The following is a 23,224-nucleotide window of genomic DNA, read 5'->3' as shown; positions in this document are numbered from 1 at the left end:
CTAGCTGGGCACACAGTCAGTGCTCTAAACATATTTATTGGATCTTTTTAATACCTCCAGTAGAAAATAAGTTAATTTTATACAGTGTGAGCTTTTTCTCACCCTCACACACACACACAAAGCATCCAAAGTTTTGAATGTCCGGTTAGTGTCCAATTAGTGTTGGACACACTTGGCAATCAAAACATATTTGGTGATTGGTTAATTGCTTTATTTTATGCATGATCTTAGGAACTAATTAAATTAAATAACAATTTCACAGGTGACCACAGAGAAAACAAAAGTTGTAGATTTTTTCAATAATTGTCATCTGGTGAGTTCCACCTGATTTAGATAAAGTTAGGGTTTTTCTGTACTGCTTCCCCTAAGAGGCTTAATTTCCTTCTTATAATTTAGCTCTGTTCTCTTAAAATATAAGGGTAACATAGAAATAGTTTGTGGAAAAAGTCAGATTTTCCATAAATTACATGCAAAACCCAGAAGTTATTTCCCATCATCAAATTTTCATATTTTTATTTCTTGTTAGCATGCAGAAATATTTAATAATGATGAAATAGTCCATAAATGGCCAAGCCACAGCCTGGGAACAATAAGTGGCACTTAAAAAGCTTGTTTTTGACTCCAGCTGGCAGGGGAAAACTGAAGCCATTTCTTCAGCTGGGCACCCTCTCTTGGTGCTTAGGCCTCCCACACATTGGAAGGAGCCCTGTTTATCCTGAGTCACAAAGGAAGTATAGGATGATGAAACTGAGAGCTACCCCCATTTTTGCCTCATCTCTATCTACTTAGCTGTGTGGAGAAGTTGGCCAATGGTAACCTAGTCCTTGGGGCTTCTCTCAGAAGCAGGTAAGTTCCATTTTTAGTAAGGCTTTCCATGTTTCTGAGAGTTCAGGTTCCACCTGCCCAAAGCCAAGTGGGTGACTTAGAGAGGTGATTCATTGAGTTGACAAACATCTATTGAGCACCCACCCTGTGCCAAGCCCCATTCCAGGCTCTTGGTCTAGGCAGTGAATAAGGCAAAGTTCCTGCTTGCTTCTGGCCGGGGAGACAAACAAGAATCACGCGAATGCATAATATGATGTCAGGTGTCCTGAGTGCAGTGACAACAAGGACAGTAGGGTCAGGGGATCCTGAGTAATAGGTGGAAGGTGCTGTGCAGTGGGCGCTGTTTGCATCTAGTAAGGGAACTTAGGATACCCAGGGTGATATAGGAGCTCAGTGTGGTTCCCTGGTGAACCTAGCACCTTTATCATTCAGTCAGATCTAAATTTTGATAAGGACAGGCACACACCAGTTCACCAACGTAGCTAGGCAAGCAGCAGCTGAGAGCACACTCTCAGCCTGCCTTGGTGTGGAGCCCAAGGATGTGATTTATTATTACTATTGTTATCACCTCTGTCGGCCTTGGCAATGAAGTTCCCATTGTTTCTAAATACGATTCTAAAAGAAGCCACAGAAACTCACATACCAGAGGACACTGGGGAGGGAATGTGGCAAAATGGCTTAGAGCTGGGGTCAGCGTACCATGGCCTGCAGCTAATCCAGCCCACTATCTATTTTTGTAGTGCCCATGGGCTAAGGATGTATTGTATTTTACATTTTTTAATGGGTGGCCAAAAATGCATAAATAAACAGATAAATCAATAGAATACTTTGTGACAAGAAAATTTTATAAAATTCAAATTTTAGTGTTCATACATAAAGTTCTACTGGAACACAGCCATGCTCATTTTGAACATGTTGTCTTGGCTGCGTTTGTGCTGAAATAGCAGAGTTAATAGTGGTGATGAGATTGTATGGCCTACACAGCCTAAACTATTTACGATTTCGTCCCATAAGACAAAGTCTGTTGGCCCTGGCTAATAGTATGGCTTGTATTCAGCAAGGAACTGGTTATAACATTTTGGTATGTGTTGGAAAAAGAATACTATACAAATATGAAAAAGAATTATATTTCCATATGGGTGATGTCTATGATATGTTAAGTAAAACAAAAACAATTTGAGTGTAATACATCTGACTTCTCTAAATATTCCACTAGGATATCAGTTCCATAAGTGTAGCCCTGTGTCTGTTTTGTACATGTTTTTGTTTTTAGAGATGGGGTCTCACTCTGTTTCCCAGGCTATAGTGCAGTGGTGTGATCACGGCTCACTATAGCCTCAACCTTCCAGGCTCAAGCAATCCTCCCACCTCAGCCTCCATAGTATTACTGGGAAGCTGGGACTATAGGCACACACCATCATGCCTGGCTAATTTTTAAATCTTTTAGATAGATGAGATGGCACTATGTTGCCCAGGCTGATCTCAAACTTCTGGACTCAAGAGATCCTCCCGCCTCAGCCTCCCAAAGTGCTAGGATTACAGGCATGAACCACCATGCCTGGCCTTTGTTCACTGTTATGTCCCCAGTACCTAGAACCTTGTGTCCCCTGGTATACTCTCAATAAATATTTGTTGAGCTGGGCACAGTGGTACATACCTGTAGTCCCAGCTACTGGGGAAGCTGAGGCAGGAGGATTTCTTGGGTGCAGGAGTTCAAGGCCAGCAAGGCCTCATCTCTAGATAAATAAATACATACATATTTGTTGAATGAATGAATGAATATAACAACACCTAGAGAGCTATATAAAATATAGCTATATAACATATATATGAAATTTGGTTTCATAAAAATTTAAAAGATAAAAATATATATTTTTTACATGGCCAAAACCATCATAAGTAAACTTAGCTATGATAAACTTCAAGAAATCACCAAGGGCCTATTACTTAATGAACTCCTACAAATCAATAAGATCAACAACCCAATAGGAAAGTATGCAAATAGGTCTGGGCATGCTGCCTCATGCCTGTAATCCCAGCACTTTGGAAGGCTGAGGTGGGTAGGTCGCGTGAGCTCAAGAATTTGAGACCAGCCTGGGTAACATGATGAAACCCTGTCTCTACCAAAAAAAAAAAAAAAAAAAAAATTAGCAGGGCATGTTGGTGCGTGCCTGTGGTCTCAGCTTCTCTGAGGCTGAGGTGGGAGGATCACTTGAGCCTGGGAGGTGGAGGTTACAGGTGAGCCAAGACCGTGCCACTGTACTCCAACCTGGGTGACAGAGTGAGACCCCGTCTAAAAAAAAAAAAAAAAAAAAAAAAGTCAGCAAATAATAACAGGCAATTTATAGAAAGTAACTGCAAATGGCTCCTTAAACCTATTTAAACGTGACCAAGTTCACTCATAAGAGAAAAGCAAATTAAACTAAATGAGTTATTGTTTTTCCACCTCTCAGCTAACGAGAACACGTTGTACTAGTGGAATTGTAAATTGGCAGAACTTTATAGGGAGTACTGTTTGACAATATGTAACCAAAATTTAAAGTGCATGTACCCTTTGATCTAATGATTCTAATTTCAGAAAGTTATCCTATAGAAATATTCACGTTCGAAATGACACAATTGCGTGGTTATTTATTGAGAGATTGCTTACAATCCCAAAATATGGGAAATAAATATCCATCAATAGGTGAAATAAATTAATGTGCAGCCTGCAAGATACCATGCACCTCTAGAAAAGAAAGAGGCAGCTTTTCATATATAGATGTGGAAGGATCTCCAACATATGTTAAGTATGAAAAAGTGGAATGAGCATGTATAGAATAATACCATTTGGCTTTTTTTTAAAAAAGGATTTATATGGAGTTCTTTCCATAGACTATCTTCAGAAAAAATACAGAAGTAACTGGTAGTAGTGGTTGCCTTTGAGAAGGGTAACTTTTACAAATAAAATTAATACTGAAATATGAACATATGAATCCAATTTAGAGAAAAAATGAGTATACATAGAAAAATCTGAAAGAATATAAACAAAAAACATTACAGGGAATTTTCACTTTTAAGTTACATATTTCTGTAATGTTTAATAATAGATAGATGGTAATTTTTTAAAAATATGATGGAGATAAAAGACAGCAAAAGTAGGCCAGGTGCAGTGGCTCACATCTGTAATTCCAGCACTTTGGGAGGCCAAAGCAGGTGGATCACCTGAGGTCAGGGGTTCAAGACCAGCCTGGACAACATGGTGAAACCCTGTCTCTACTAAAAATACAAAAATTAGCTGGATGTGGTGGCGGGCACCTGTAATCTCAGCTACTCAGGAGGCTGAGGCAGGAGAGTCACTTGAACCCAGGAAGCGAAGTTTGCAGTGAGCTGAGATCGCGCAATTGCACTCCAATCTGGGTGACAGAGCAAGACTTCGTCTCAAACAAAAAAAAGAAAAAAGAAAAAGAAAGAGCAAAAGTGAGCATGAGCTTTCATTCAGAGATGTGGGTAATAGGACTTATTATGACAGCTATTAAAACTACCAAATCATCTAACAAATGTAATCTGGCTTCATATGTGACATTATTCTATGCAAGTGGTACTCTCTGATGTACTCTGTTTCACCTTACAGGAATTCAAAAGCACTTGGCCATACATAAGTTCCATTAAAGTGGATAAAAGTTTATTTCATCTGATGCTGCTGTCATCTAAATCTTTAGCACAACAAAAATACAATGAGGTCACTAATGAGTTATTTCAGCTATCGTTTTGATTACATATATTAACAGGGGTTTTAGGAAATTTAAAAATATCCTTTCTGTTTAAGAAAAGTTGTCCGACTTCTTTCTCCATCTATCAAAATACAAAAGTGGCTCCTAAGGACGCTGGAGGAAGACTATGACACTCTCAGTAATGGTAGCTGTTTTCTTAAGCACAGGACAGCTACCCAGCTTCCCTGTAAATGAATGCCAGGCATTTCTTGATTTTGAATTGGGTCTGTTGTTTTGCATCCTCAAGTTAACATCAGTCCACAGATCAAGAAATAAATCCTATATAGTGGCCTGTCTTTGTATTTTCCAGAATCCAGCTGGGTTTGGTGCCAGCCCAGAAGATTTTGTGTATTTGAAGTTATTTCTTATAGGAAAGACCAGGGTTCTGAGGCAATATTGGGATTGGAGTGAGGGCTTTGAGGGCTCATCAAGTGTGCTGGCAATACCCGGAACAGATATTTCTTGGTGTGGATCCACTTGTGTTATCCAATAGAGTAGCCACTGGCCATGCAATGTGGCAAGACAAATTGAGATGCGCTGCAAGTATAAAATACAGACTGGATTTTGAAGATTGGGGGAATAAAAGGTAAAATATCTCACTAACAATGTTTTATATTGACTACATGTTGAACATAATTTTGTGATGTATTGGGTTAAACAAAAGATATTAATAAAATTAATTTCATCTGTTTCTTTTAACCTTTTTTATGTGATCACTAGAAAATTTAAAACCACATATGTAATTTGCATTACATTTTTGTTAGTGCTAAGTTAGGGGGTTTCCTATTCATTAGCTCTTTCAGTCATTCATTCAGCAACTATTTATGAGGAGATTACCACGTGTCAGGCATTGAGCTGAGTCCAGGAGGTATCAGGACAAATGAGACACAGTCCCTGCCTTTAAGGGGCTTTCATTTTAGTGCAGGAGGAAGATGAGAAGTGCTGAGACAGGTATTCACGGGGTGTTTTGTGAGTATCTAGGAGGGGGCTCCCAACCGCACTGGCTGTGTAGGGCATGATGATGGAGGCTGAGGCAAGAAAGGGTTCCTAGAGTAGGTGAAGTATAAACTGAGTGCTGAAAATTGGCAGGAGTTAACCGGATCAGGAGAAAAAGGGATACGAGAGGAAGGTGTTGCAGGCATGGATAACGGCATGTATAAGACTGGGGGGCAGAGAGACAGCAGCTCCCTGTAGGAGGAGCACGTAGTCCTGCTGGAGTGTGGGAGTGAACTGAGGGACTGTGGGGGTGGCAGGCAGGTCTAGATTGCAAGGAGCCCTCCTTCTAGGTGTTTCCTGCTTCTGACTTTGGGTGATGCCTCATGAGCATTCCAGGCCTGATGCTGCCCCCCGATACCAGGCTGGAGGTTGCCTTTTGGAGCCAAAGAGAAAAGTGAACTTAACTGGACCCCTAACTGCCCCACCTGTGTAGCCAGGACCTCCATCTGTTGGGAAGGTACATTCCTTGTACATTTTGGCCACCGGCATACTTTTGGCAACTAATGCCTTTTAACAAACACATTTTCAATTATGGTAAGATCATTATCTATCCGTATTGGTAATATACTTAAGGCCTAAAGTTACCATCCAAATGGAATTCTCTACCTGTACAAAGAATTCAGTGTTTGACTAAAGCATTGCAATACATTCTAGAGTCAGAAGTTTTTGTTCAACTATTTAATGAGTGACTTTAAACAAGTTAATTAACATGCAGGGGCCTCTGTTCATTTTTTAATGAGAGGTTTCAACTCAGTGATCTCTAGTTTTCTTTTAGTTTTAACTTTCACAGAGTCTGGTAAATGGTGTGCACACTAATAAAGAATTATCTAACTAGGAAAAGACCAGGTACGATACCAAGAAGGCCAAAACGGGATTCATTCCGTTTAATGGTCCAAGTCAGAGAACTAATTGTATATTTTGCAATTATTATTCAAAGTATCATATTTTATTGAATTACGCTGTGTGACACATCTAATTTTAAAAAAGACAAAATTGGCAAAATGAGAACAATAAGCACCCTTTGGACAGATTTTCCCTGGTAGTAATTTTTAAATCTCCCAAATATGATTAACTATAGTCGAACTTAAAAAGTACAGGTATGCTTGGGCAACATAGTGAGACCTTGTCTCTATTAAAACAAAACAAAACAAAGCAGATTAGCTGGGCATGGTGGTGCATTCCTCTTGTCCTAGCTACTTGGTAGGCTTGAACCCAGGAGTTCAAGGCTGCAGTGAGCTAGGATTGGGCCTCTGCACTCTAGCCTGGGCCACAGAGGAAGACGCTGTCTCTTAAAAACAAAACAAAACAAGCAGTCTCTTCAATACAATTCAATTATTTTATTGTATTTCGCTTTATAGCAATTCAAAGATACCGCATTTTTTACAAATTAAAGGTCTGTGGCACCACTACATCTAGCAAATCAATCAGCACCATTTTCCCAACAGCATGTGCTCACTTTGTATCTTCGTGTCATGTTTTGGTAATTCTCATAGTTCTTCAAACTTTTTATTATTATAATATCTGTAATGGTGATCTGTGATCAATGACTTAATTTTACTATTGCAATTGTTTTGAGGTGCCATGAACTGCACCCATATAAGACAGTGAACTTAATCAATAAGCGTTGCATGTGTTCTGACTGCTCCACCGACCAGCTGTTCCTCAGTCTCCCTCCCTCTCCTCAGGGCTCCTATTCCCTGAAACACAACAATATTGAAATTAGGCCAACTAATAACCCTACAATGGTCTCTAAGTGTTCAAGTAAAAGGAAGAGTCGCATGTCTAAATAAAAAACTAGAAATGATGAAGCTTAGTGAGGAAGGCATGTTGATGGTTGAACTAGGTGGAAAGCTAAGCCTTTTGCACAAGTTTTCTAAGTTGTGAATGCAAAGGAAAAGATTTTGAAGAAAATTAAAAGTGCTACTCCAGTGAACACACAAATAACAAGAAAGCAAAACAGCCTTCTTGCTGATATGGAGAAAGTTTGTGTGGTCTGGACGGAAAATCAAACCAGCCACAACATTCCCTTAAGCCAAAGCTTAATCCAAAGCAGGGCCCTAATTCTCTTCAATTCTATGAAGGCTGAGAGGGGTGAGGTAGCTGTAGTAGAAAAGTTTGAAGCTAGCAGAGGTTGTTGGTTCATGAGGTTTAAGGAAAGAAACCATCTCCATAACATAAAAGTGCAAGGTTAAGGAGCAAGTGCTGATAGAGAAGCTGCAGCAAGTTATCCAGAAGATCTAACTAAGATCTATTTCTTCAGTAAAGGTGGTTACACTAAACAGATTTTCAATACAGATAAAACAGCTTTCTATTAGAAGCAGATACCATCCAGGACTTTCATGGCTAGAGAGAAGTAGCACTGCCTGGCTTCAAGGGACAGGCTGACTCTCTTGTTAGGGGCTAAGGCAGCTGGTGACTTTAAGTGGAAGCCAGTGCTCATTTATAACTCTGAAAATTGGAGGACCCTTAAGAATTATGCTAAATCTACTCTGCCTGTGCTCTGTCAATGAAAAACGAAGCCTGGATAAAAGCACATCTACTTACAGCATGGTTTACTGAATATTTTAAGCTCCCTGTTGAGACCTACTACTCAGAAAAGAAGATTCCTTTGAAAATATTACTGCTCATTGACAATACACCTGGTCACCCAGGAGTGCTGATGGAGATATACAAATGAGAGATTAATGGTGTTTTCATGTCTGCTAACATAACATCCATTCTGTAGCCCATAAATCAAGTAGTAATTTTGACTTTTGAGTCTTATTATTTAAGAAATCCATTTCCTAACGTGATAACAGCCATAGATTATGTGATTCCTCTGATGGATCTGGGCAAAGTAAACTGAAAATATTCTGGAAAAGATTCACCATTTAGATGCCATTAAGAACATTTATGATTCATGAGAGGAGGTAAAAATTATCAACATTAATAGGAGTTTGGAGGAAGGTGATTCTGACCCTCATAAATGACTTTCAGGGGCTCAAGACATCAAGACATCAGTGGAGGAAGTAATTGCAGATGTAGTGGAAATAGCAAGATAACTAGAATTAGAAGTGGAGCCTGAAGATGTGACTGAATTCCTGCAAGCTCATGAGAAAACTTTAACAGATGTGGAGTTGTTTCTTATAAATGAGCAAATAAAGTGGTTTCTTGAGATGAAATCTACTCCTAGGAAAGATGCTGTGATCATTGCTGAAACGATAACAAAGGTTTTAGAATATGACATAAACTTAGTGATAAAGCAGCAGCGTATGACAGAACTGACACCAATTTTGAAAGAAGTCCTACTGTGGGTAAAATGCCACCAAACAGCCTTGCATGCTACAGGGAAACCTATCATAAAAGGAAGAGTCAATCCATGTGGCAAAATTCATACTTGTCTCAATTTAAGAAATTGTGGCCAGGTGTGGTGCTGTGCACCTGTAATCCCAGTACTTTGGGAAGCCAAGGCCGGCTTGAACCCGTGAGCTCCAGGTTACCATAGGCTATGATGGTGCCAGCCTGGACAACAGTGTCAGACTCTGTAGAAAGAAAAGAAAGAGGGAAGGGGAGGGAAGGGGAGGGAGAAGGGGAGGGGAGGGGAGGGGAGGGGAGAGAGAAAGAAAGAGGGAGAGAGACGGAGAATGAGAGAGAGAAAGAGGGAGAGAAAGAGAAGGAAGGAAGGAAGGGAGGAAGGGAGGGAGGGAGAGAGGGAGGGAAGGAAGGAAGAAAAGGGAAGAAAGGAAAAAAGAAAGAAGGAAATGAAAAGAAAAAGAAAGAAAAAGAGAAATCACCACAGTCACTCCAACCTTCAGCAACCACCACCTTGATCAGTCAGCAGCCATCAATGTTGAGGCAAGACCCTCCACAGCAAAATTACGACTCGCTAAAGGCTCAGATGAACATTAGCATTTTTTAGCAATAAAGCATTTTTAATTAAGGAATGTACTTTTTTTTAGACATCATGCTGTAGCACACTTAATAAACTACAGTATAATATAAGCATAACTTTTAATTCACTGGGAAACCAAAGCATTCATATGACTCGCTTTGTTGTAGTGGTCTGGAACTGAACCCTCAGTGTCTTTGAGGGTATCTCTGGGCTATATTTCAATAAAAGTGTGTTATAAAAATATGAAATAAGCTAACAAAACTAGCACAGTTCTGACACAATAAATTTTCCAGTAGCTTTGGAGCATTTTCTAGCAGCTATCACAGAGCATTTGTGTGGAACGTTCTAGATTCTACTGTGGAATATAGAGCACTGTACTGGGAAATACTAAAACAGCATAGTAGAAAGCAGCAGTTCTCAAACTTTTTGGTCTTAGGATGCCTTTATATTGGTAGAAGTTATTGAAGACCCCCTAAAAGGTGTCATGGGTTATATCTGTCAATATTTATCATCTAAGAAATTAAAACTGAGAAAACATAATATTTAAAATTCATTAAAAAATAAATTACATGTCAGGATACACAATATACTGTAATGAAAATACCTATATTTTTTAAAACAAAAGATTTAGTGAAAAGTGTGGCATTGTTTTACATTTCTGCAAATCTCTGTAATGTCTGTCTTAAGGGGCAACAGCTGGATTCTCATATCCACTTCTGCATTCAACCTGTTGTCCTATTACGTGTCATGTGACCTCTGGAAAACTCCACTGTACAACTGTGGGAGAATGAGAGTCAAAGAGACAAATAATGCCTTCGTATCATTGTGAAAACAGTTTTGACTCACAGACTCCCTAGATAGTTTTTTAGGAACCCCAGGGGTCCCTGGACCACACGGTGAGAACTTCTGGAATATAGATCAGCTGAAAATAATTTGTACTCCGTGGAAAATAGGGTTTGAATGCAGGGGTTTATCAATAAGTATGGAATAGTGACAATTCTGCAGAGCAATGAAGAGCTGGGCACAGCTTTGAAGGGTGACAATTGCCTAGGGAGCAGTTGACGTTAGAAACAAGGTAGCTGATATGTGTGACATGCATCATCAGGGGCCCAGAAAGCATTTCTTGGAGGCTGGGCTGTCAAAGAAGCACAGTACCGAGAAGGAGGCGCCGACCTGGGAGGGACTTCAGGCCATTTGGAGTTTGCATGAGATAGGAGACAGTTTGCAGAGCCGAGCGAGAGAGGTTTGGAAGGTTCCTGATACCCCACTGGAGACATCATCCAATCCATTGCTTTTCACACTTTCTACAAGAAGCAGAACTCCTTTTTCACAAGAATCGAACACAAAGCCCTAATATATACAGTATAGAGCAGTGTATTGCTTTGGATGAAGTAGGGAAAAGGTCCATGTGGCTTGGCTTACTGAAGCATGAACTCAAATCCCTAGGCTCCTAAGAAGAATGGAGGAAACCCACTGATCTACTGCAAACAATCAGCAAAGCAGGGATAAATACTCTCTAAGGATCCCTCTCCTAGGCCTATGTGTGGGGGAATGGAGGATATCAAGGGAGATACCTGCATGAGGTGACCTCATAATTAAAGGCTCTGTCTAGACCTGTGGCTGTGGGATAAGACCTGGGGGAGGACAGGATGGTAACATGAATGTGAGGGAAACAGAGAGATGAGACTCGGGCCTGTGGCTCAGATTTTCAGTCTTGGACCTTGGGTTGGCCATTGGCCACAGGACGACATTTAGAAAGAGTGAAGAATGAATAACAACATTAATTGAGCATTTATTATATGCAAGCCATTCAGTTAAGCACTTTCCACAAATGGTCTGGTTTCATCCTTATGAAACCTCTATGGGATTTTATGACTTTCCACATTTTACGGAAACAGAATTCAAGAAATTAAGTAACTGGAGCAAAGGGGCATAGGTCTCAGTGGTGGAGCCAGGCTTTCTGATATTCTCAATGTAAAGCCAGTTATATAAAGTCTTTCAGACTTTAAATAAACTTGAAAAGGGTTATCAAAGACATCACAACAATGCTTTCAAAGTATCTTGGCTGTTGCGGTCATTACTATCAATGGCCTAGCTGTTGGCCACTCTCCTTTCTTGCTAACAGAACCCCATTTTTATTCAGATATCTGGTGGCTGTGTGCATCAAGGAAGGTTAGACCCCTCCCTAGCCCCAGTGGGTCAACCTTGACTGGTATAAGCACAGCATGGTGATTCCATCTCCTGCCAGAAATGAGCACACAAGGTAATTCTGGCCAGTGAGAGAGAAAGGGAAGTCTACTGGGAGACTACTATTATATGTGCCTGCTGATAAAGGGATGCATGGGAAGAAACAGCATCTTCTCTGACTTCATGAAGTCATAACTACGTGTGATACCCAGATTACTGGCAGCCACCTTGTGAGCACAAGGGGAGTCGATCTGAGAAGACAGAACTGAAAGGAGGCAATGCTTCTGTCGTTAAGTTGCCAAATTAGTGAATCCTGGAACAGCCTTATCTCTGTACTTCATAAGCGAATGCATTTTTTATTTTATTTCATTTCATTTTATTTCATTTCATTTCATTTCATTTTTGAGACAGAGTCTCACTGTGTCTCTCAGGCTAGAGTGCAGTGGCATGATCTCAGCTCACTGCAACCTCTGCCTCCTGGGTTCAAGCAGTTCTCCTGCCTCAGCTTCCTGAGTAGCTGGGGTTACAGGAGGCACGTGGCACCACACCTGGCTCATTTTTTTTTTTTTTTCACTTTAGTAGACATGGGGTTTCACCATGTTGGCCAAGCTGGTCTCAAACTCCTGATCTCAAATGATCTGCCTGCTTTGGCTACCCAAAATGCTGGGATTAAAGGCATGAGCCACTGTGCCCGGCTGTGAATGCATTTTGCTCATTTATTAGAAATGTATTAGACCATTTCTGAGTCTCTTATTATTAGTGGCCCAAAGCATCCTAAGCTAATTGTGACTTATATTGCCCTATCTATTTAGAAAGGTAGCTGATCAAGCAATACCTTAAAACGTCTGGTTGTTTTCTTTTAGCAAGTCTTCTCTTAGAAAATATAAACTTAACCAGGCCTTCTTTTCTGCTTGTCTGGTACAGTTTTACCTGCTGAAAAATGAATAGCTATTTGCAGAGCAATGTTAAAAGGTTACATGATGCAACTGCAAATATTCACTTATTTAGGCTATTGTTTATGTTCCATTATGGATGAAAACTGCCTATATGCATTTTTGGTATTTCTAACTCCAGAAATCTGGATGTATTATACACATAAAGTATCACATTTTATCTTGTGTTCAAGAGATTCTGGCTAGGTCCTACATGGTATCTCTTACAGGGACTAATTTTAAATAAACACTAATAATTTTTTTCTAAAGGTTTCCATGCCTAATAGTCCTGATGGTAAACCCCAAATCATGGCTGCTTTGTTTGATACACCAGGAATGCTTATTACTTATTATATACACTAAGGAGAATATGAAGATCAGTGGTTCAGATTAGATAATGTATATGAAAATCACTGATTTTTTTTTTTCAATTGAGTCACGGTCTTGCTCTGTTGTTCAGGCTGGAGTGCAGAGGTGCAATTATAGCTTGAACTCCTGGCCTCAAGCCATCCTCCTGCCTCAGCCTACCATGCAGCTGAAACTACAAGTACATACCACTACACCAGCTAATTATTATTATTTTTTCCCTAGAGACAGGGTCTCACCTTGTTGTCCAGGCTGGTCTCAAACTCCTGGCTCCAAGCAGTCCTCCTGCCTTGGCCTACCAAAGCATTGGGATTACAGGCATGTGCCACCATGCAGGGCCTGAAAATACTTTAAATAACTAAATTATTTTCAATCGCCTTTACTCATCTTTTAAGGATAATTTCATCCTTTCAGGAAGGGTTACTGAAGATACAAGATAAAGGATGTTGCTCAAGGTCTCCCAACTAATAATAATAATAATTTAAAAAGGCCCTGAGCTGGGATTGAACCACAAGTCCATCTTACTACAGAGCCACATCCCAAATTCTATTCAAGGTGCAGGGATTTCCCCAAGGCCTTCACCATGGCCACCTTCCTGCAGAAATTGCAATACATACTAAACTGCTCAAAAGGTGTGCAAAAGGAGAGGGTGGAAGCAGCAGACCTCCATACTCTACATACACAGAGTAAGCTGTACAAATTCTCTAGTTGCCCTTAAGTCCTGCCTAAGGCAATCAAATAAAAAATCTTGGGACACTAAATTATCTAATTCGAACCACTGAACTTTATATTCCTCTTAGTGTATATAATAAATAAATTAGTACTCCTGGTGTGTCAAACAAACCAGCCATGATTTGGAGTTTACCATCAGGACTGTTAGACATGGAACCATTTTTTAAAAATCAGTTTTTGTGTAAAATTAGTCCCTGTAAGAGATACAATGATAGATTCTAGCCAGAATCTATTGAACACATGATACAATACTATTTTTAACATTAGAACATAAATCATGCACTGTATAGTTACTGTGTAAGTAACTATAACTACTAGTTACTTTGTTAGTCTAGTAACAACTTCTGACACCTGGGCATATTCATGAAAGTCTTTACCATGCGCAATAATGGCTCATACAGAGCTTCGTCACTACAAATTATGAGAATTAAGGTCTCAGTTCCCATCTCTTAAGAGTAGAATTGTCTAATTCTTAAAACCCATACTTGAAAAAAATCCCTTATGATACAAAAAGTTAGAAACAGTTTTTTTCTTTACCAGAAAAATAATTTAAATAATCTTTAAAATTATTTAGTTCTTCTGCAGTGAAGTGTAAGAAGATGACAGTGAAATGGCAACATATGCTTTGCTGAGAAAATCAGGAAAAAGAGGAAAAACTCGGAATTCTGCAGTTGCCTTGGGATTGTTCATTTATAATAGTTCCGTGGCTACCATTACCAAGCTGTGGGCTCTGTGCCCATCATTCCATGTCCGCCAATCTCTAGTTCTCCCCCCAGCATCTGTTCAGGGGTTTCTACCTTGCATGCGTACTCACCTCTATTCAGCCCAGCCTAGTAAACCATCACTGTCACTGCTGATGGCCCATCCAACATGAGCCCTATATGTTCTTGCCCTTCTCTACTCCAAAGATCTTGACTTCCATCCAGTTCAGCAACCCACCCCCATGACCACATCCTTGACTTTGTCTTCAGTGGGAAGTGCTCCAGCTCTGAAAGCTTAAACATTATAATCCCCTTTGCTCTGTAACCTTCCATTTACTACCTTTCTTATGTCCTTGGAAGCAGCTAATCTAATGGGGAAACGGGGGCAAGTTTTAGAAGCAGAGATCTGGGTTTAAATGTTGGCTCTGCCACTTGCTGGCTGTGTGACCTCAGGTAAATTATATTTCTGAGCCTTATATTCTTTGTCTGTGACAGAGTATTTTGCAGGATTGTAAGGTGGGCTGCATATGACTGAAAGCACCTGGCAACACAGTTGATGCTCAGTGAAGCTAATTTTTCCTCTTCCCTCCCTCTTCCTCACACCTATTAACTTTATTGTTCAATCTCACAGAGAATGCTGGTCTCTCCAGTCTCTCGTCCCCCTCTGGGCTTCAAGGTCAGTCATTTCATTTCTCTGATGTTCCACCACATGGCTCAGGTTAACACCAAGCCTGGGACAATGCACCACTTCCATGCTTCACTCTTGCTCTTGGACTGCCCAGAAAATTTAGCTTGGCCAGGGAGGCCCTGCACATTTCTGTTTCTGAAGCTTCCCATAAGGAAGGAGGAGGAGGAGGAGGAAGACAAGGAGGAAGAGAAGGAATATGAGAAGGAGGAAGAGGAGGAGGAGAAAGATGAGGAGGAAGATGAGGAGGAGGAAGGTGAGGAGGAGGAGGAAGAAGACAAGGAGGAGGAAGAAGACAAGGAGGAGGAAGAAGACAAGGAGAAGGAGGAGGAAGAAGACAAGGAGGAGGAAGAAGACAAGGAGAAGGAGGAGGAAGATGAAGAGGAGGAGGAGGAAGACAAGGAGCAGGAGGAGAAGGACAAGGAGGGAGGAGGAAGACAAAGAGGAGGAGGAGGAAGATGAGGAGGAGGAAGAGGAGGAAGAGGAGGAGAAGGAAGAAGAGGAGGAAGAGGAGGAGGAGGAAGAGGAGGAGGAGGAAGAGGAGGAGGAAGAGGAGGAGGAAGAGGAGGAGGAAGAGGAGGAGGAGGAAGAGGGGGAGGAAGATGAGAAGGAAGATGATAAGGAGGAGGAGGAAGAAGAGGAGGAAGGGGAGGAGGAAGATGAGAAGGAAGATGATGAGGAGGAGGAAGAGGAGGAGGAGGAGGAAGAGGAGGAGGAAGACAAGGAGCAGGAGGAGAAGGACAAGGAGGGAGGAGGAAGACAAGGAGGAAGAAGAGAACAAGGAGGAGGAGGAAGATGAGGAGGAGGAGGAGGAAGAGGAGGAGGAGAAAGAAGAGAAGGGGGGGAGAAGCACTCAAAACAGGACTATAAAAACAGTGGAATATTTTATGTTTAGAGGAAATACCCCAACCCCATCCTTGATGCCTTCACTTATGTGGAAGAAGAAATCACATTAGCATGACAAGTGGCAGGATTTACCATCTTGGTGAGCTTGAAGGAGCTGGGCTTGGACAGCTCCTCTTCTGCTCTCCAGGCATTTCTCTGCGCTCTTCTACTCCATGGTCTAGAAGGGTTGCTCCTTCCTCCTCCTGCTAGGGAAGGCTTAGGTCAAGAGCTGCCAGCGACTGGGAGGGGAAGTTAGCCTAAATCAGTAGAGTATTAGGAAGATCACTTGTCTGCAAATGTATGCTGCATTCTCTAATATAAGCTTATTTAGTAATAAAGGTAAACTTTTGGCATTTGTGTACAGACTTTTTCTTAACTGATGTCTAGAAGTCAGATGGAGGAGAGAAGTGATTTTTGTTGGGTCTCCTTAAAATCCTAAAGTTTATATTTAACAAATTAAGTCTTTTAAAGTTAAGAATATAGTGCACATATAATTGTGCTGTTCCTATGACAGAGAAATTAAGACAAAAGTCATAGTAGACCCTAGGTGAGAGGATCCAGGTAACTGCAGCACAAATGCATTGCAATCAGAGAGTACCTGCTCCTTTCAAGCCTGTTACTGGATCTGCAGGCCCCAGTGATGGCTAACTTTATATCAACTCAGCTAGGCTGCGGTGCCCAAATGTCTGGTCAACCAACAGTCTAGATGCTGCTGAGAAGATATTTTGGAATGAGATTAACATTTAAATCAGTGAAGCAGATGACCCCCTCATCATGTGAGTGGGCCTCATCCAGTCAGTGGAAGGCCTTTAGAGAAAAGATTGAGGCTCCCAGGAAGCGGGAATTCTATCTCCAGGCTGTTTTTGGACTCTGGGCTGCAACATCAACAACTTCCAGCCCACCTGCCAGACCTGCAGATTTGGGACTTAGCAGCCCTCACAATCATGTGAGCCAATCCCTTAGAATAAATATATCTCTCTCCATTTTCCTCTTCCCCATCTCCTCCCCTCTCCCTCTTCCACTTTTCCTCTCCCCGCTCTTCCACTCTTTATCTCTCTCCTCTCTTCATCTAATTGATTCTGTATCTCTGGAGAACTCTGACTCATACAGACCCTTATCCTCGATGTATAACTCTATTTAGACATTAAGTTGAAAGTCTAAATTTAGGGCTTGATGAATGATTTCAGGCCTGGCACAAGGGGCTTCCTAATTACCCCCTGCCCCATTCCTGTGATAGGTCCTGAGCATCACTATACATGTCTTATTTCCAACTTCACCTCAGCCCTCAGTTTCCTTAGAATTCCTTCATTTTTCTCTGATATGGCAGATGCCACAAGTGCATCTCTAGTAAACTGTCTCCATTTTTCAGTAGAAACAGAATCCCAATTTTTAGGCAAACATTTGGCCCTCTAGAATAAAGATCACATTTTCTAGTTTCCCTTGCAGTTAGGCTTTGGCACGTGACTATATTCTGGTCAATGGATGTTAGAGGGAGGGGCCTGCACAACTCGTGGGCAGTGTCCTTCCTTCCTCCTTCTTGCTGGCAGAATGGAGGGGCTAGACTGCCACAAAGTGACTTTGGGATAAGAAGCCACACACAGAGGAGCAATCACAGAGAAGTGCCTATGTGCCCTGCACTGTGCCACCACCACCTACCTGAGGCTCATCACTGCTGGACTTCTTGGGCTTCCATTTACTTTTAAGTAGACCCTCTTAAAGTTCTAAGTTTTGTATTGAATAAGGCAAAGCTTTAACATTAGAAATGTATTGTAGGCTGGGTACATTGGCTCACGCCAGTAATCCCAGCACTTTGGGAGCCCAAGATGGGAGGACTGCTTGAGACCATGAGTTCAAGACCAGCCTGGGCAACATAGCAAGGCCCTATCTCTACAAAAAATAATTTTAAAAAGTTAGCCAGGTGTGGTAGTGTGCCCCTGTAGTCCTAGCTACTCAGAAGGCTGAGGAGGTGGGAGGATCACTTGAGCCCAGAAGTTCAAGGCTTTAGTGAACCATGATCACACTACTGCGCTCCAGCTGGGCAACAGTGTGAGACTTTGTCTCAAAAGAAAAATTAAAAATAACTAAAAATAAAGTAACGTAATCCTAATTGTAATGGACTGAATGTTTGTATCCCCCACAGATTCATGTGTTGAAGCCCTAACTCGCATATGATAATATTTGGAGATGGGGTCTTTGGAAGGTAACTAGGGTTAGGTAAGGTCATGAGGCTGAGACCTTCAAGATGGGATTAGTGACCTTATAGGAAGATATACCAAAAAGCTCTCTCTCTCTCTCTTTCTTCTTTTTGTGTGTACAAAGAAGAGGTCATTTGAACACATAGTAAAAAAAGGTGACCGTCTACAAGACAGAAAGAGAGCCCTCACCAGAAAGTGAAACCTGCAAGACCTTGCTCTTGGACTTTCCATCCTCTAGAACTGTAAGAAAATAAATTTCTGTTGTTTAAGTCACCCAGTCTGTGGTATTTTGTTATGGCAGCCTGAGGGGACTTAATTCTAATTAAACACTAATTCTGACTCACGTGTACCTGGCAAGGGATTTCTGGTGAGGGAGTTTAGTGGTTAAACAACTGATGCTTTGAATTCAAATAGATTTGCATTTGGACTCTACATAACCAACAAGAGTTGGGTAATCTTGACTAAGCTGGTTTACCACCTTAAGTATCAGGTTCTTCTTCTGAAAAATGGAAGTAATATTCAATTTACAAGGTTTTTGTGAGGATTAAATCAATGTGCTGAGCACAAAGTAATAGTTTACTAAATGACAGGTAGCCATTGCTACTGTTGTTAAGAATGTTACTACTCTCTATAATGTTTGTCTTAAACATTCTTCTCTTTTCAAGCCTTGAGTTCCATTTCTGTTAATCTAAGAGATGTTAGTTGGAATTGCTGATGAAAGAGTTCTTAAAATCACAAATGGCTCTTTGATTTCCTCTTTCCCATCCACTTTCCCTCTTGAAAAATTTGGTTGTAACACCACTACAGCAGAGCCAAGTTGTCATCTGGGCCTGCTTTGGGGAAGCTGCAGTGACCCAGAGAAGGCACCGGAGTCTCGGTCGGTAAAGAGAATACGTGTGTAGGAGAGCTGCTTGTTGTAGGAATAGGAGTCCCATGGGGTGAGGAGGACCTCCATGTGGGAGGGGAAACTGGCTCAGGTCACTGGAGCCCAGGCAAGTTGAGGAGGGTACCCCCAGAGAGGGAACACCGAGATGAAAGTTAGAGCCTGAGGTTAAAGCACAAGGGCACCCCATAAAGGAGTGGCCTAGTGTGGGCTGCTGGGGCCTGAGCAAGGTGATGATGATGTGCACGTGGGAGGAAGGAACAAACTTGAGGTGTGGAGACTGAGAGGAGGGCATTGTGCAGGGAGGGGCAGCAGTGGCAATATTGATTACATACAGAGGCCTGATCAGATAATATCCTGTATCATATAGGATGGGAGATAACTACCCTGTGATTAGGGACTGGAATTGGTGGTATTGGTATGAGCTGAAGTTTTGCAAGATAAGCAGATATAAAAACAAATGGGTATTTTTTGGAAACAAAAGGTGTTAATGACTATGTGTGTGTACATACATGCTTCCTAACTCTTTCCACTGAGAGAGTCTGGGAGCAAACACACCAGTAGCAATGAACACACCCAGTACTGAGGTCTTGGTGGTTTTTGGTTTTTTTTTTTTTTTTTGGAGTCTTGCTCTGTTACCCAGGCTGGAGCGCAATGGCACGGTCTCAGCTCACTGCAACCTCCACTTCCCCGGTTCAAGCAATTCTCCTGCCTCAGCCTCCCAAGTAGCTGGGATTACAGGGGCCTGCTGCCACATTCAACTAATTTTTGTATTTTTAGTAGAGACAGGGTATCATCATGTTAGCCAGGCTGGTCTTGAACTCCTGACCTCAAGAAATCTGCCTACCTCGGCATCCCAAAGTGCTGGGATTACAGGCGTGAGCCACCACACCTGGCCCTTGGCTTCTAGATACTATTGCTAAGTGCAAGAAACCAGGACTTCTTGGAGAAATGATGGGTTCCAAGGCTGATTCTAAGACACTGTACTCATTGGCAATCACTTCTCATTCTGACTTCCCCTCAACTCCTAGCAACCACTAATCAATCGGCTTGCTGTCTCTATGAATGCTGTACCTATTCTGGACATTTCATGTAGATGGAATCATAGAATACATGACCTTTGTGTTTGGCTTCTTGAAGTTAGCTCGTTTACAAGGTTCATCCATATTGTTGCATGTATCAGAACTTCATTTTTTTCATGGCTGAATAATATTCCATGTAGGGATGTACTCCCTTCTGTTATCCAGTCATTAGCTGATGGACACTGAGATTTTCACTGTTAGACTATTATAAATGATGCTGGAATGAACATTCATGTATAAGCTTTTGTATGGATATATGTTTTCAATTCTCTATTTCTTTTTACACACACACACACACACACACACGTTTTTGATTTTCTAGGAGTACAAATGTGGGGTCATATGGTAGTACTATGTCTAACTTTTTTGAGGGACTTCAAAATTGTTTCCAAAGCAGCTTCACAAGTTTACATTCCCATCAGCCGTGTTTGAGAATTCCTATTTCTCCACATCCTAACCAACATTTGTTATTGTCTGTGTTTTAAATTATATAGCTATCCTAAGTGGGTATGAGTATCTCATTGTAGTTTTGATTTGCATTTCCCTAATGACTAATAAGATTGAGCATCTTTTTATGTGCTTATTGGCCATTCATATATATTCTTTGGAGAAATCTCTCTTTAAATTCTTTGCCCATTTTAAATAGGTTTATTTGTTTTTTATTGTTGAGTTGTGAGGGTTCTTTATATATTCTCGATGCAAATCTCTTATCAGATTATGATTTATAAATATTTTTTCCTATTCTGTGGGTTGTCTTTCGGATTTTCTTCATGATGTCTTTTGTAGCAAGAATGGTTTTAATTTTGATAAAGTCCAAATTGTCTATTTTTTCTTTTGTTACTTGTGTTTTTGGTATCACATCTAAGATACTATTGACAAATCCAAGATCACAAAGATTTAGTTCAATGTCTTCTTCTAAGAGTTTTACTATCTTAGCTCTTAGAATTAGTTATGAGTTTTTTTATATGTGATAATTTTATAAATGTTGTAACGTATGATGGCTTTTATTTCATTTTTGTCACATTCTGTTGCATGTAGATATCCAGTTGTTCCAGCAAAAGTTGTTGAAAAGACTATTCCTTCTCTATTGAATTGTTTGGTGCTCTTTTAGAAATTCAGTTGACTGGCGGAGAAGCCGGGAGCGAGCCCAGGTGGCAGTCTTGATTCTCTTTTGGCCAGCAGTTTTTAGGTCCGTCAGTACTGCACTGCAAAAATGGCAGATTTTGGGATCTCTGCTGGCCAGTTTGTGGCAGTGGTCTGGGATAAGTCATCCCCAGTGGAGGCTCTGAAAGGTCTGGTGGATGAGTTTCAAGTGTTAACTGGCAATGAGGGCTGTGTGTCTGTAGAAAACATCAACCAGCTGTTGCAGTCTGCCCACAAAGAATCCAGCTTTGACATTATTTTGTCAGGTTTAGTCCTGGGAAGCACCACTCTGCACAGTGGTGAGATTTTGGCTGAAATCACCCGGATCCTTCGGCCTGGTGGATGTCTTTTTCTGAAAGAGCCAGTAGAGACAGCTGTAGATAACAATAGCAAAGTGAAGGCAGCATCTAAGCTGTGTTCAGCCCTGACTCTTTCTGGTCTTGTGGAAGTGAAAGAACTGCAGTGGGAGCCTCTAACCCCTGAGGAAATAGTCTGTTCGAGAACACCTTGGTCATGAAAGTGACAGCCTGCTGTTTGTTCAGATCACAGGCAAAAAAACAAACTTTGAAGTGGTTTCTTCTAGTCAGCTTAAGTTTTCCATCACCATGAAGTCTTCTCCTTCAGGGAAGCCTGCTGTGGACCCTGCTGCTGCCAAGCTGTGGACCCTCTCAGCCAACGATATGGAGGACGACAGCATGGACCTCATTGACTCAGATGAGCTGCTAGATCCAGAAGATTTGAAGAAGCCAGATCCGGCTTCCCTGCAGGCTACTTCTTGTGGGGAAGGGAAAAAGAGGAAGGCCTGTAAGAACTGCACCTGTGGCCTTGCCGAAGAACTGGAAAAAGAGAAGTCAAGGGAACAGATGAGCTCCCAACCCAAGTCAGCTTGTGGAAACTGCTACCTGGGTGATGCCTTCCGCTGTGCCAGCTGCCCCTACCTTGGGATGCCAGCCTTCAAACCTGAGGAAAAGGTGCTTCTGAGCAATAGCAATCTTCACGATGCCTAGGAGGGGCCTGACATGGGACCCATCTGCTCCTCCAGCCAACTCCTGTCCCTCACATCCCACCACGGTGGCTCCTCCCACCTTCTCTGGATTTGTTCACTCTGAGATCTATTTGCAGAGTGGGTGCTTAGCAGACAGAGTGAAGCTGACTGGGGGGCGCAGTGGTGTGTAGTGCTGCTGTGTATCAAAAGACCAAGGTATTATGGGGCCCGGTTACTCAGAATGGGATCGGTTTCTTCACCTCATGTTAAGAGAAGAGAGTGTGTCCTGAAGAAGCCCTTCTTCTGATGTTAAAATGCTGACCAGAACACTCTTGAGCCCAGGCATCCTTGAGCATTAACACTCTGACAGAGCTGCAGACCCCTGCCCCGAGTCTCATCTCAGCAATGCTGCCACCTGCTTGTCTTTCAGAGTTGTTAGTTTACTCCATTCTTTGTGACATGAGTCAAGTGTCTCACAACCTCCTCAGGGCACCAGAGGACTCACTCACTGGTTGCTGTGATGATATCCAGTGACCCTCCGCCCCCTTCCATCCCCAACTACATTTTACTGTAGCATTGCATCTGTGTCCTGTTGTCATTTATGTTAACCTTCAGGTATTAAACTTGCTGCATATCTTGAGATATCTTGAGATTCTGCATGTCTTGTAAAGAGAGGGGATGTGTATTTGTGTGTGATGTTGGATAGTCATCCACGCTCAGTTTGGACCATTGGAGGAACTTAGTGTCACACACAAATGGGGCTAGTCCTATGCTTAGAATAGAGCCTGTCTGCCCACTTTAGAAGAGCCCAGGTTGGTGAGCATTTAGAGGGAAGCAGGGCAGAACTCTGAACGACAATAAGTCTCTCTGAGCAGAGACCCCTTTGTTCTTGTTACCCACCCGTACGGACTTGGGATCAATCTTGCCAAATATTTGGAGAGATTGTGTGGATTTAAGAGACCTGGATTTTTATATTTTACCAGTAAATAAAAGTGTTCATTGGT

At 41.6% G+C, this 23,224-nt stretch overlaps 1 protein-coding gene and 1 pseudogene across 2 annotated transcripts in view; one reads left to right on the top strand and one right to left on the bottom strand.

The window, feature by feature from the left end:
* KCTD1 (potassium channel tetramerization domain containing 1) overlaps window positions 1-23,224 on the bottom strand; it is a 203,912-nt gene that overhangs the window by 124,224 nt on the left and 56,464 nt on the right. The gene's annotated exons all lie outside the window — the stretch shown is intronic.
* LOC101178918 lies at window positions 21,216-22,860 on the top strand (annotated as a pseudogene). The gene has a single exon (XR_178131.3). The product of XR_178131.3 is annotated as an anamorsin pseudogene (transcript).

The sequence above is a fragment of the Nomascus leucogenys genome, chromosome 4 (genome assembly GCF_006542625.1).
Source record: "Nomascus leucogenys isolate Asia chromosome 4, Asia_NLE_v1, whole genome shotgun sequence".
NCBI classification, from domain to species: Eukaryota; Metazoa; Chordata; class Mammalia; order Primates; family Hylobatidae; genus Nomascus; species Nomascus leucogenys.
This window is presented reverse-complemented; position numbering and strand designations above follow the sequence as displayed.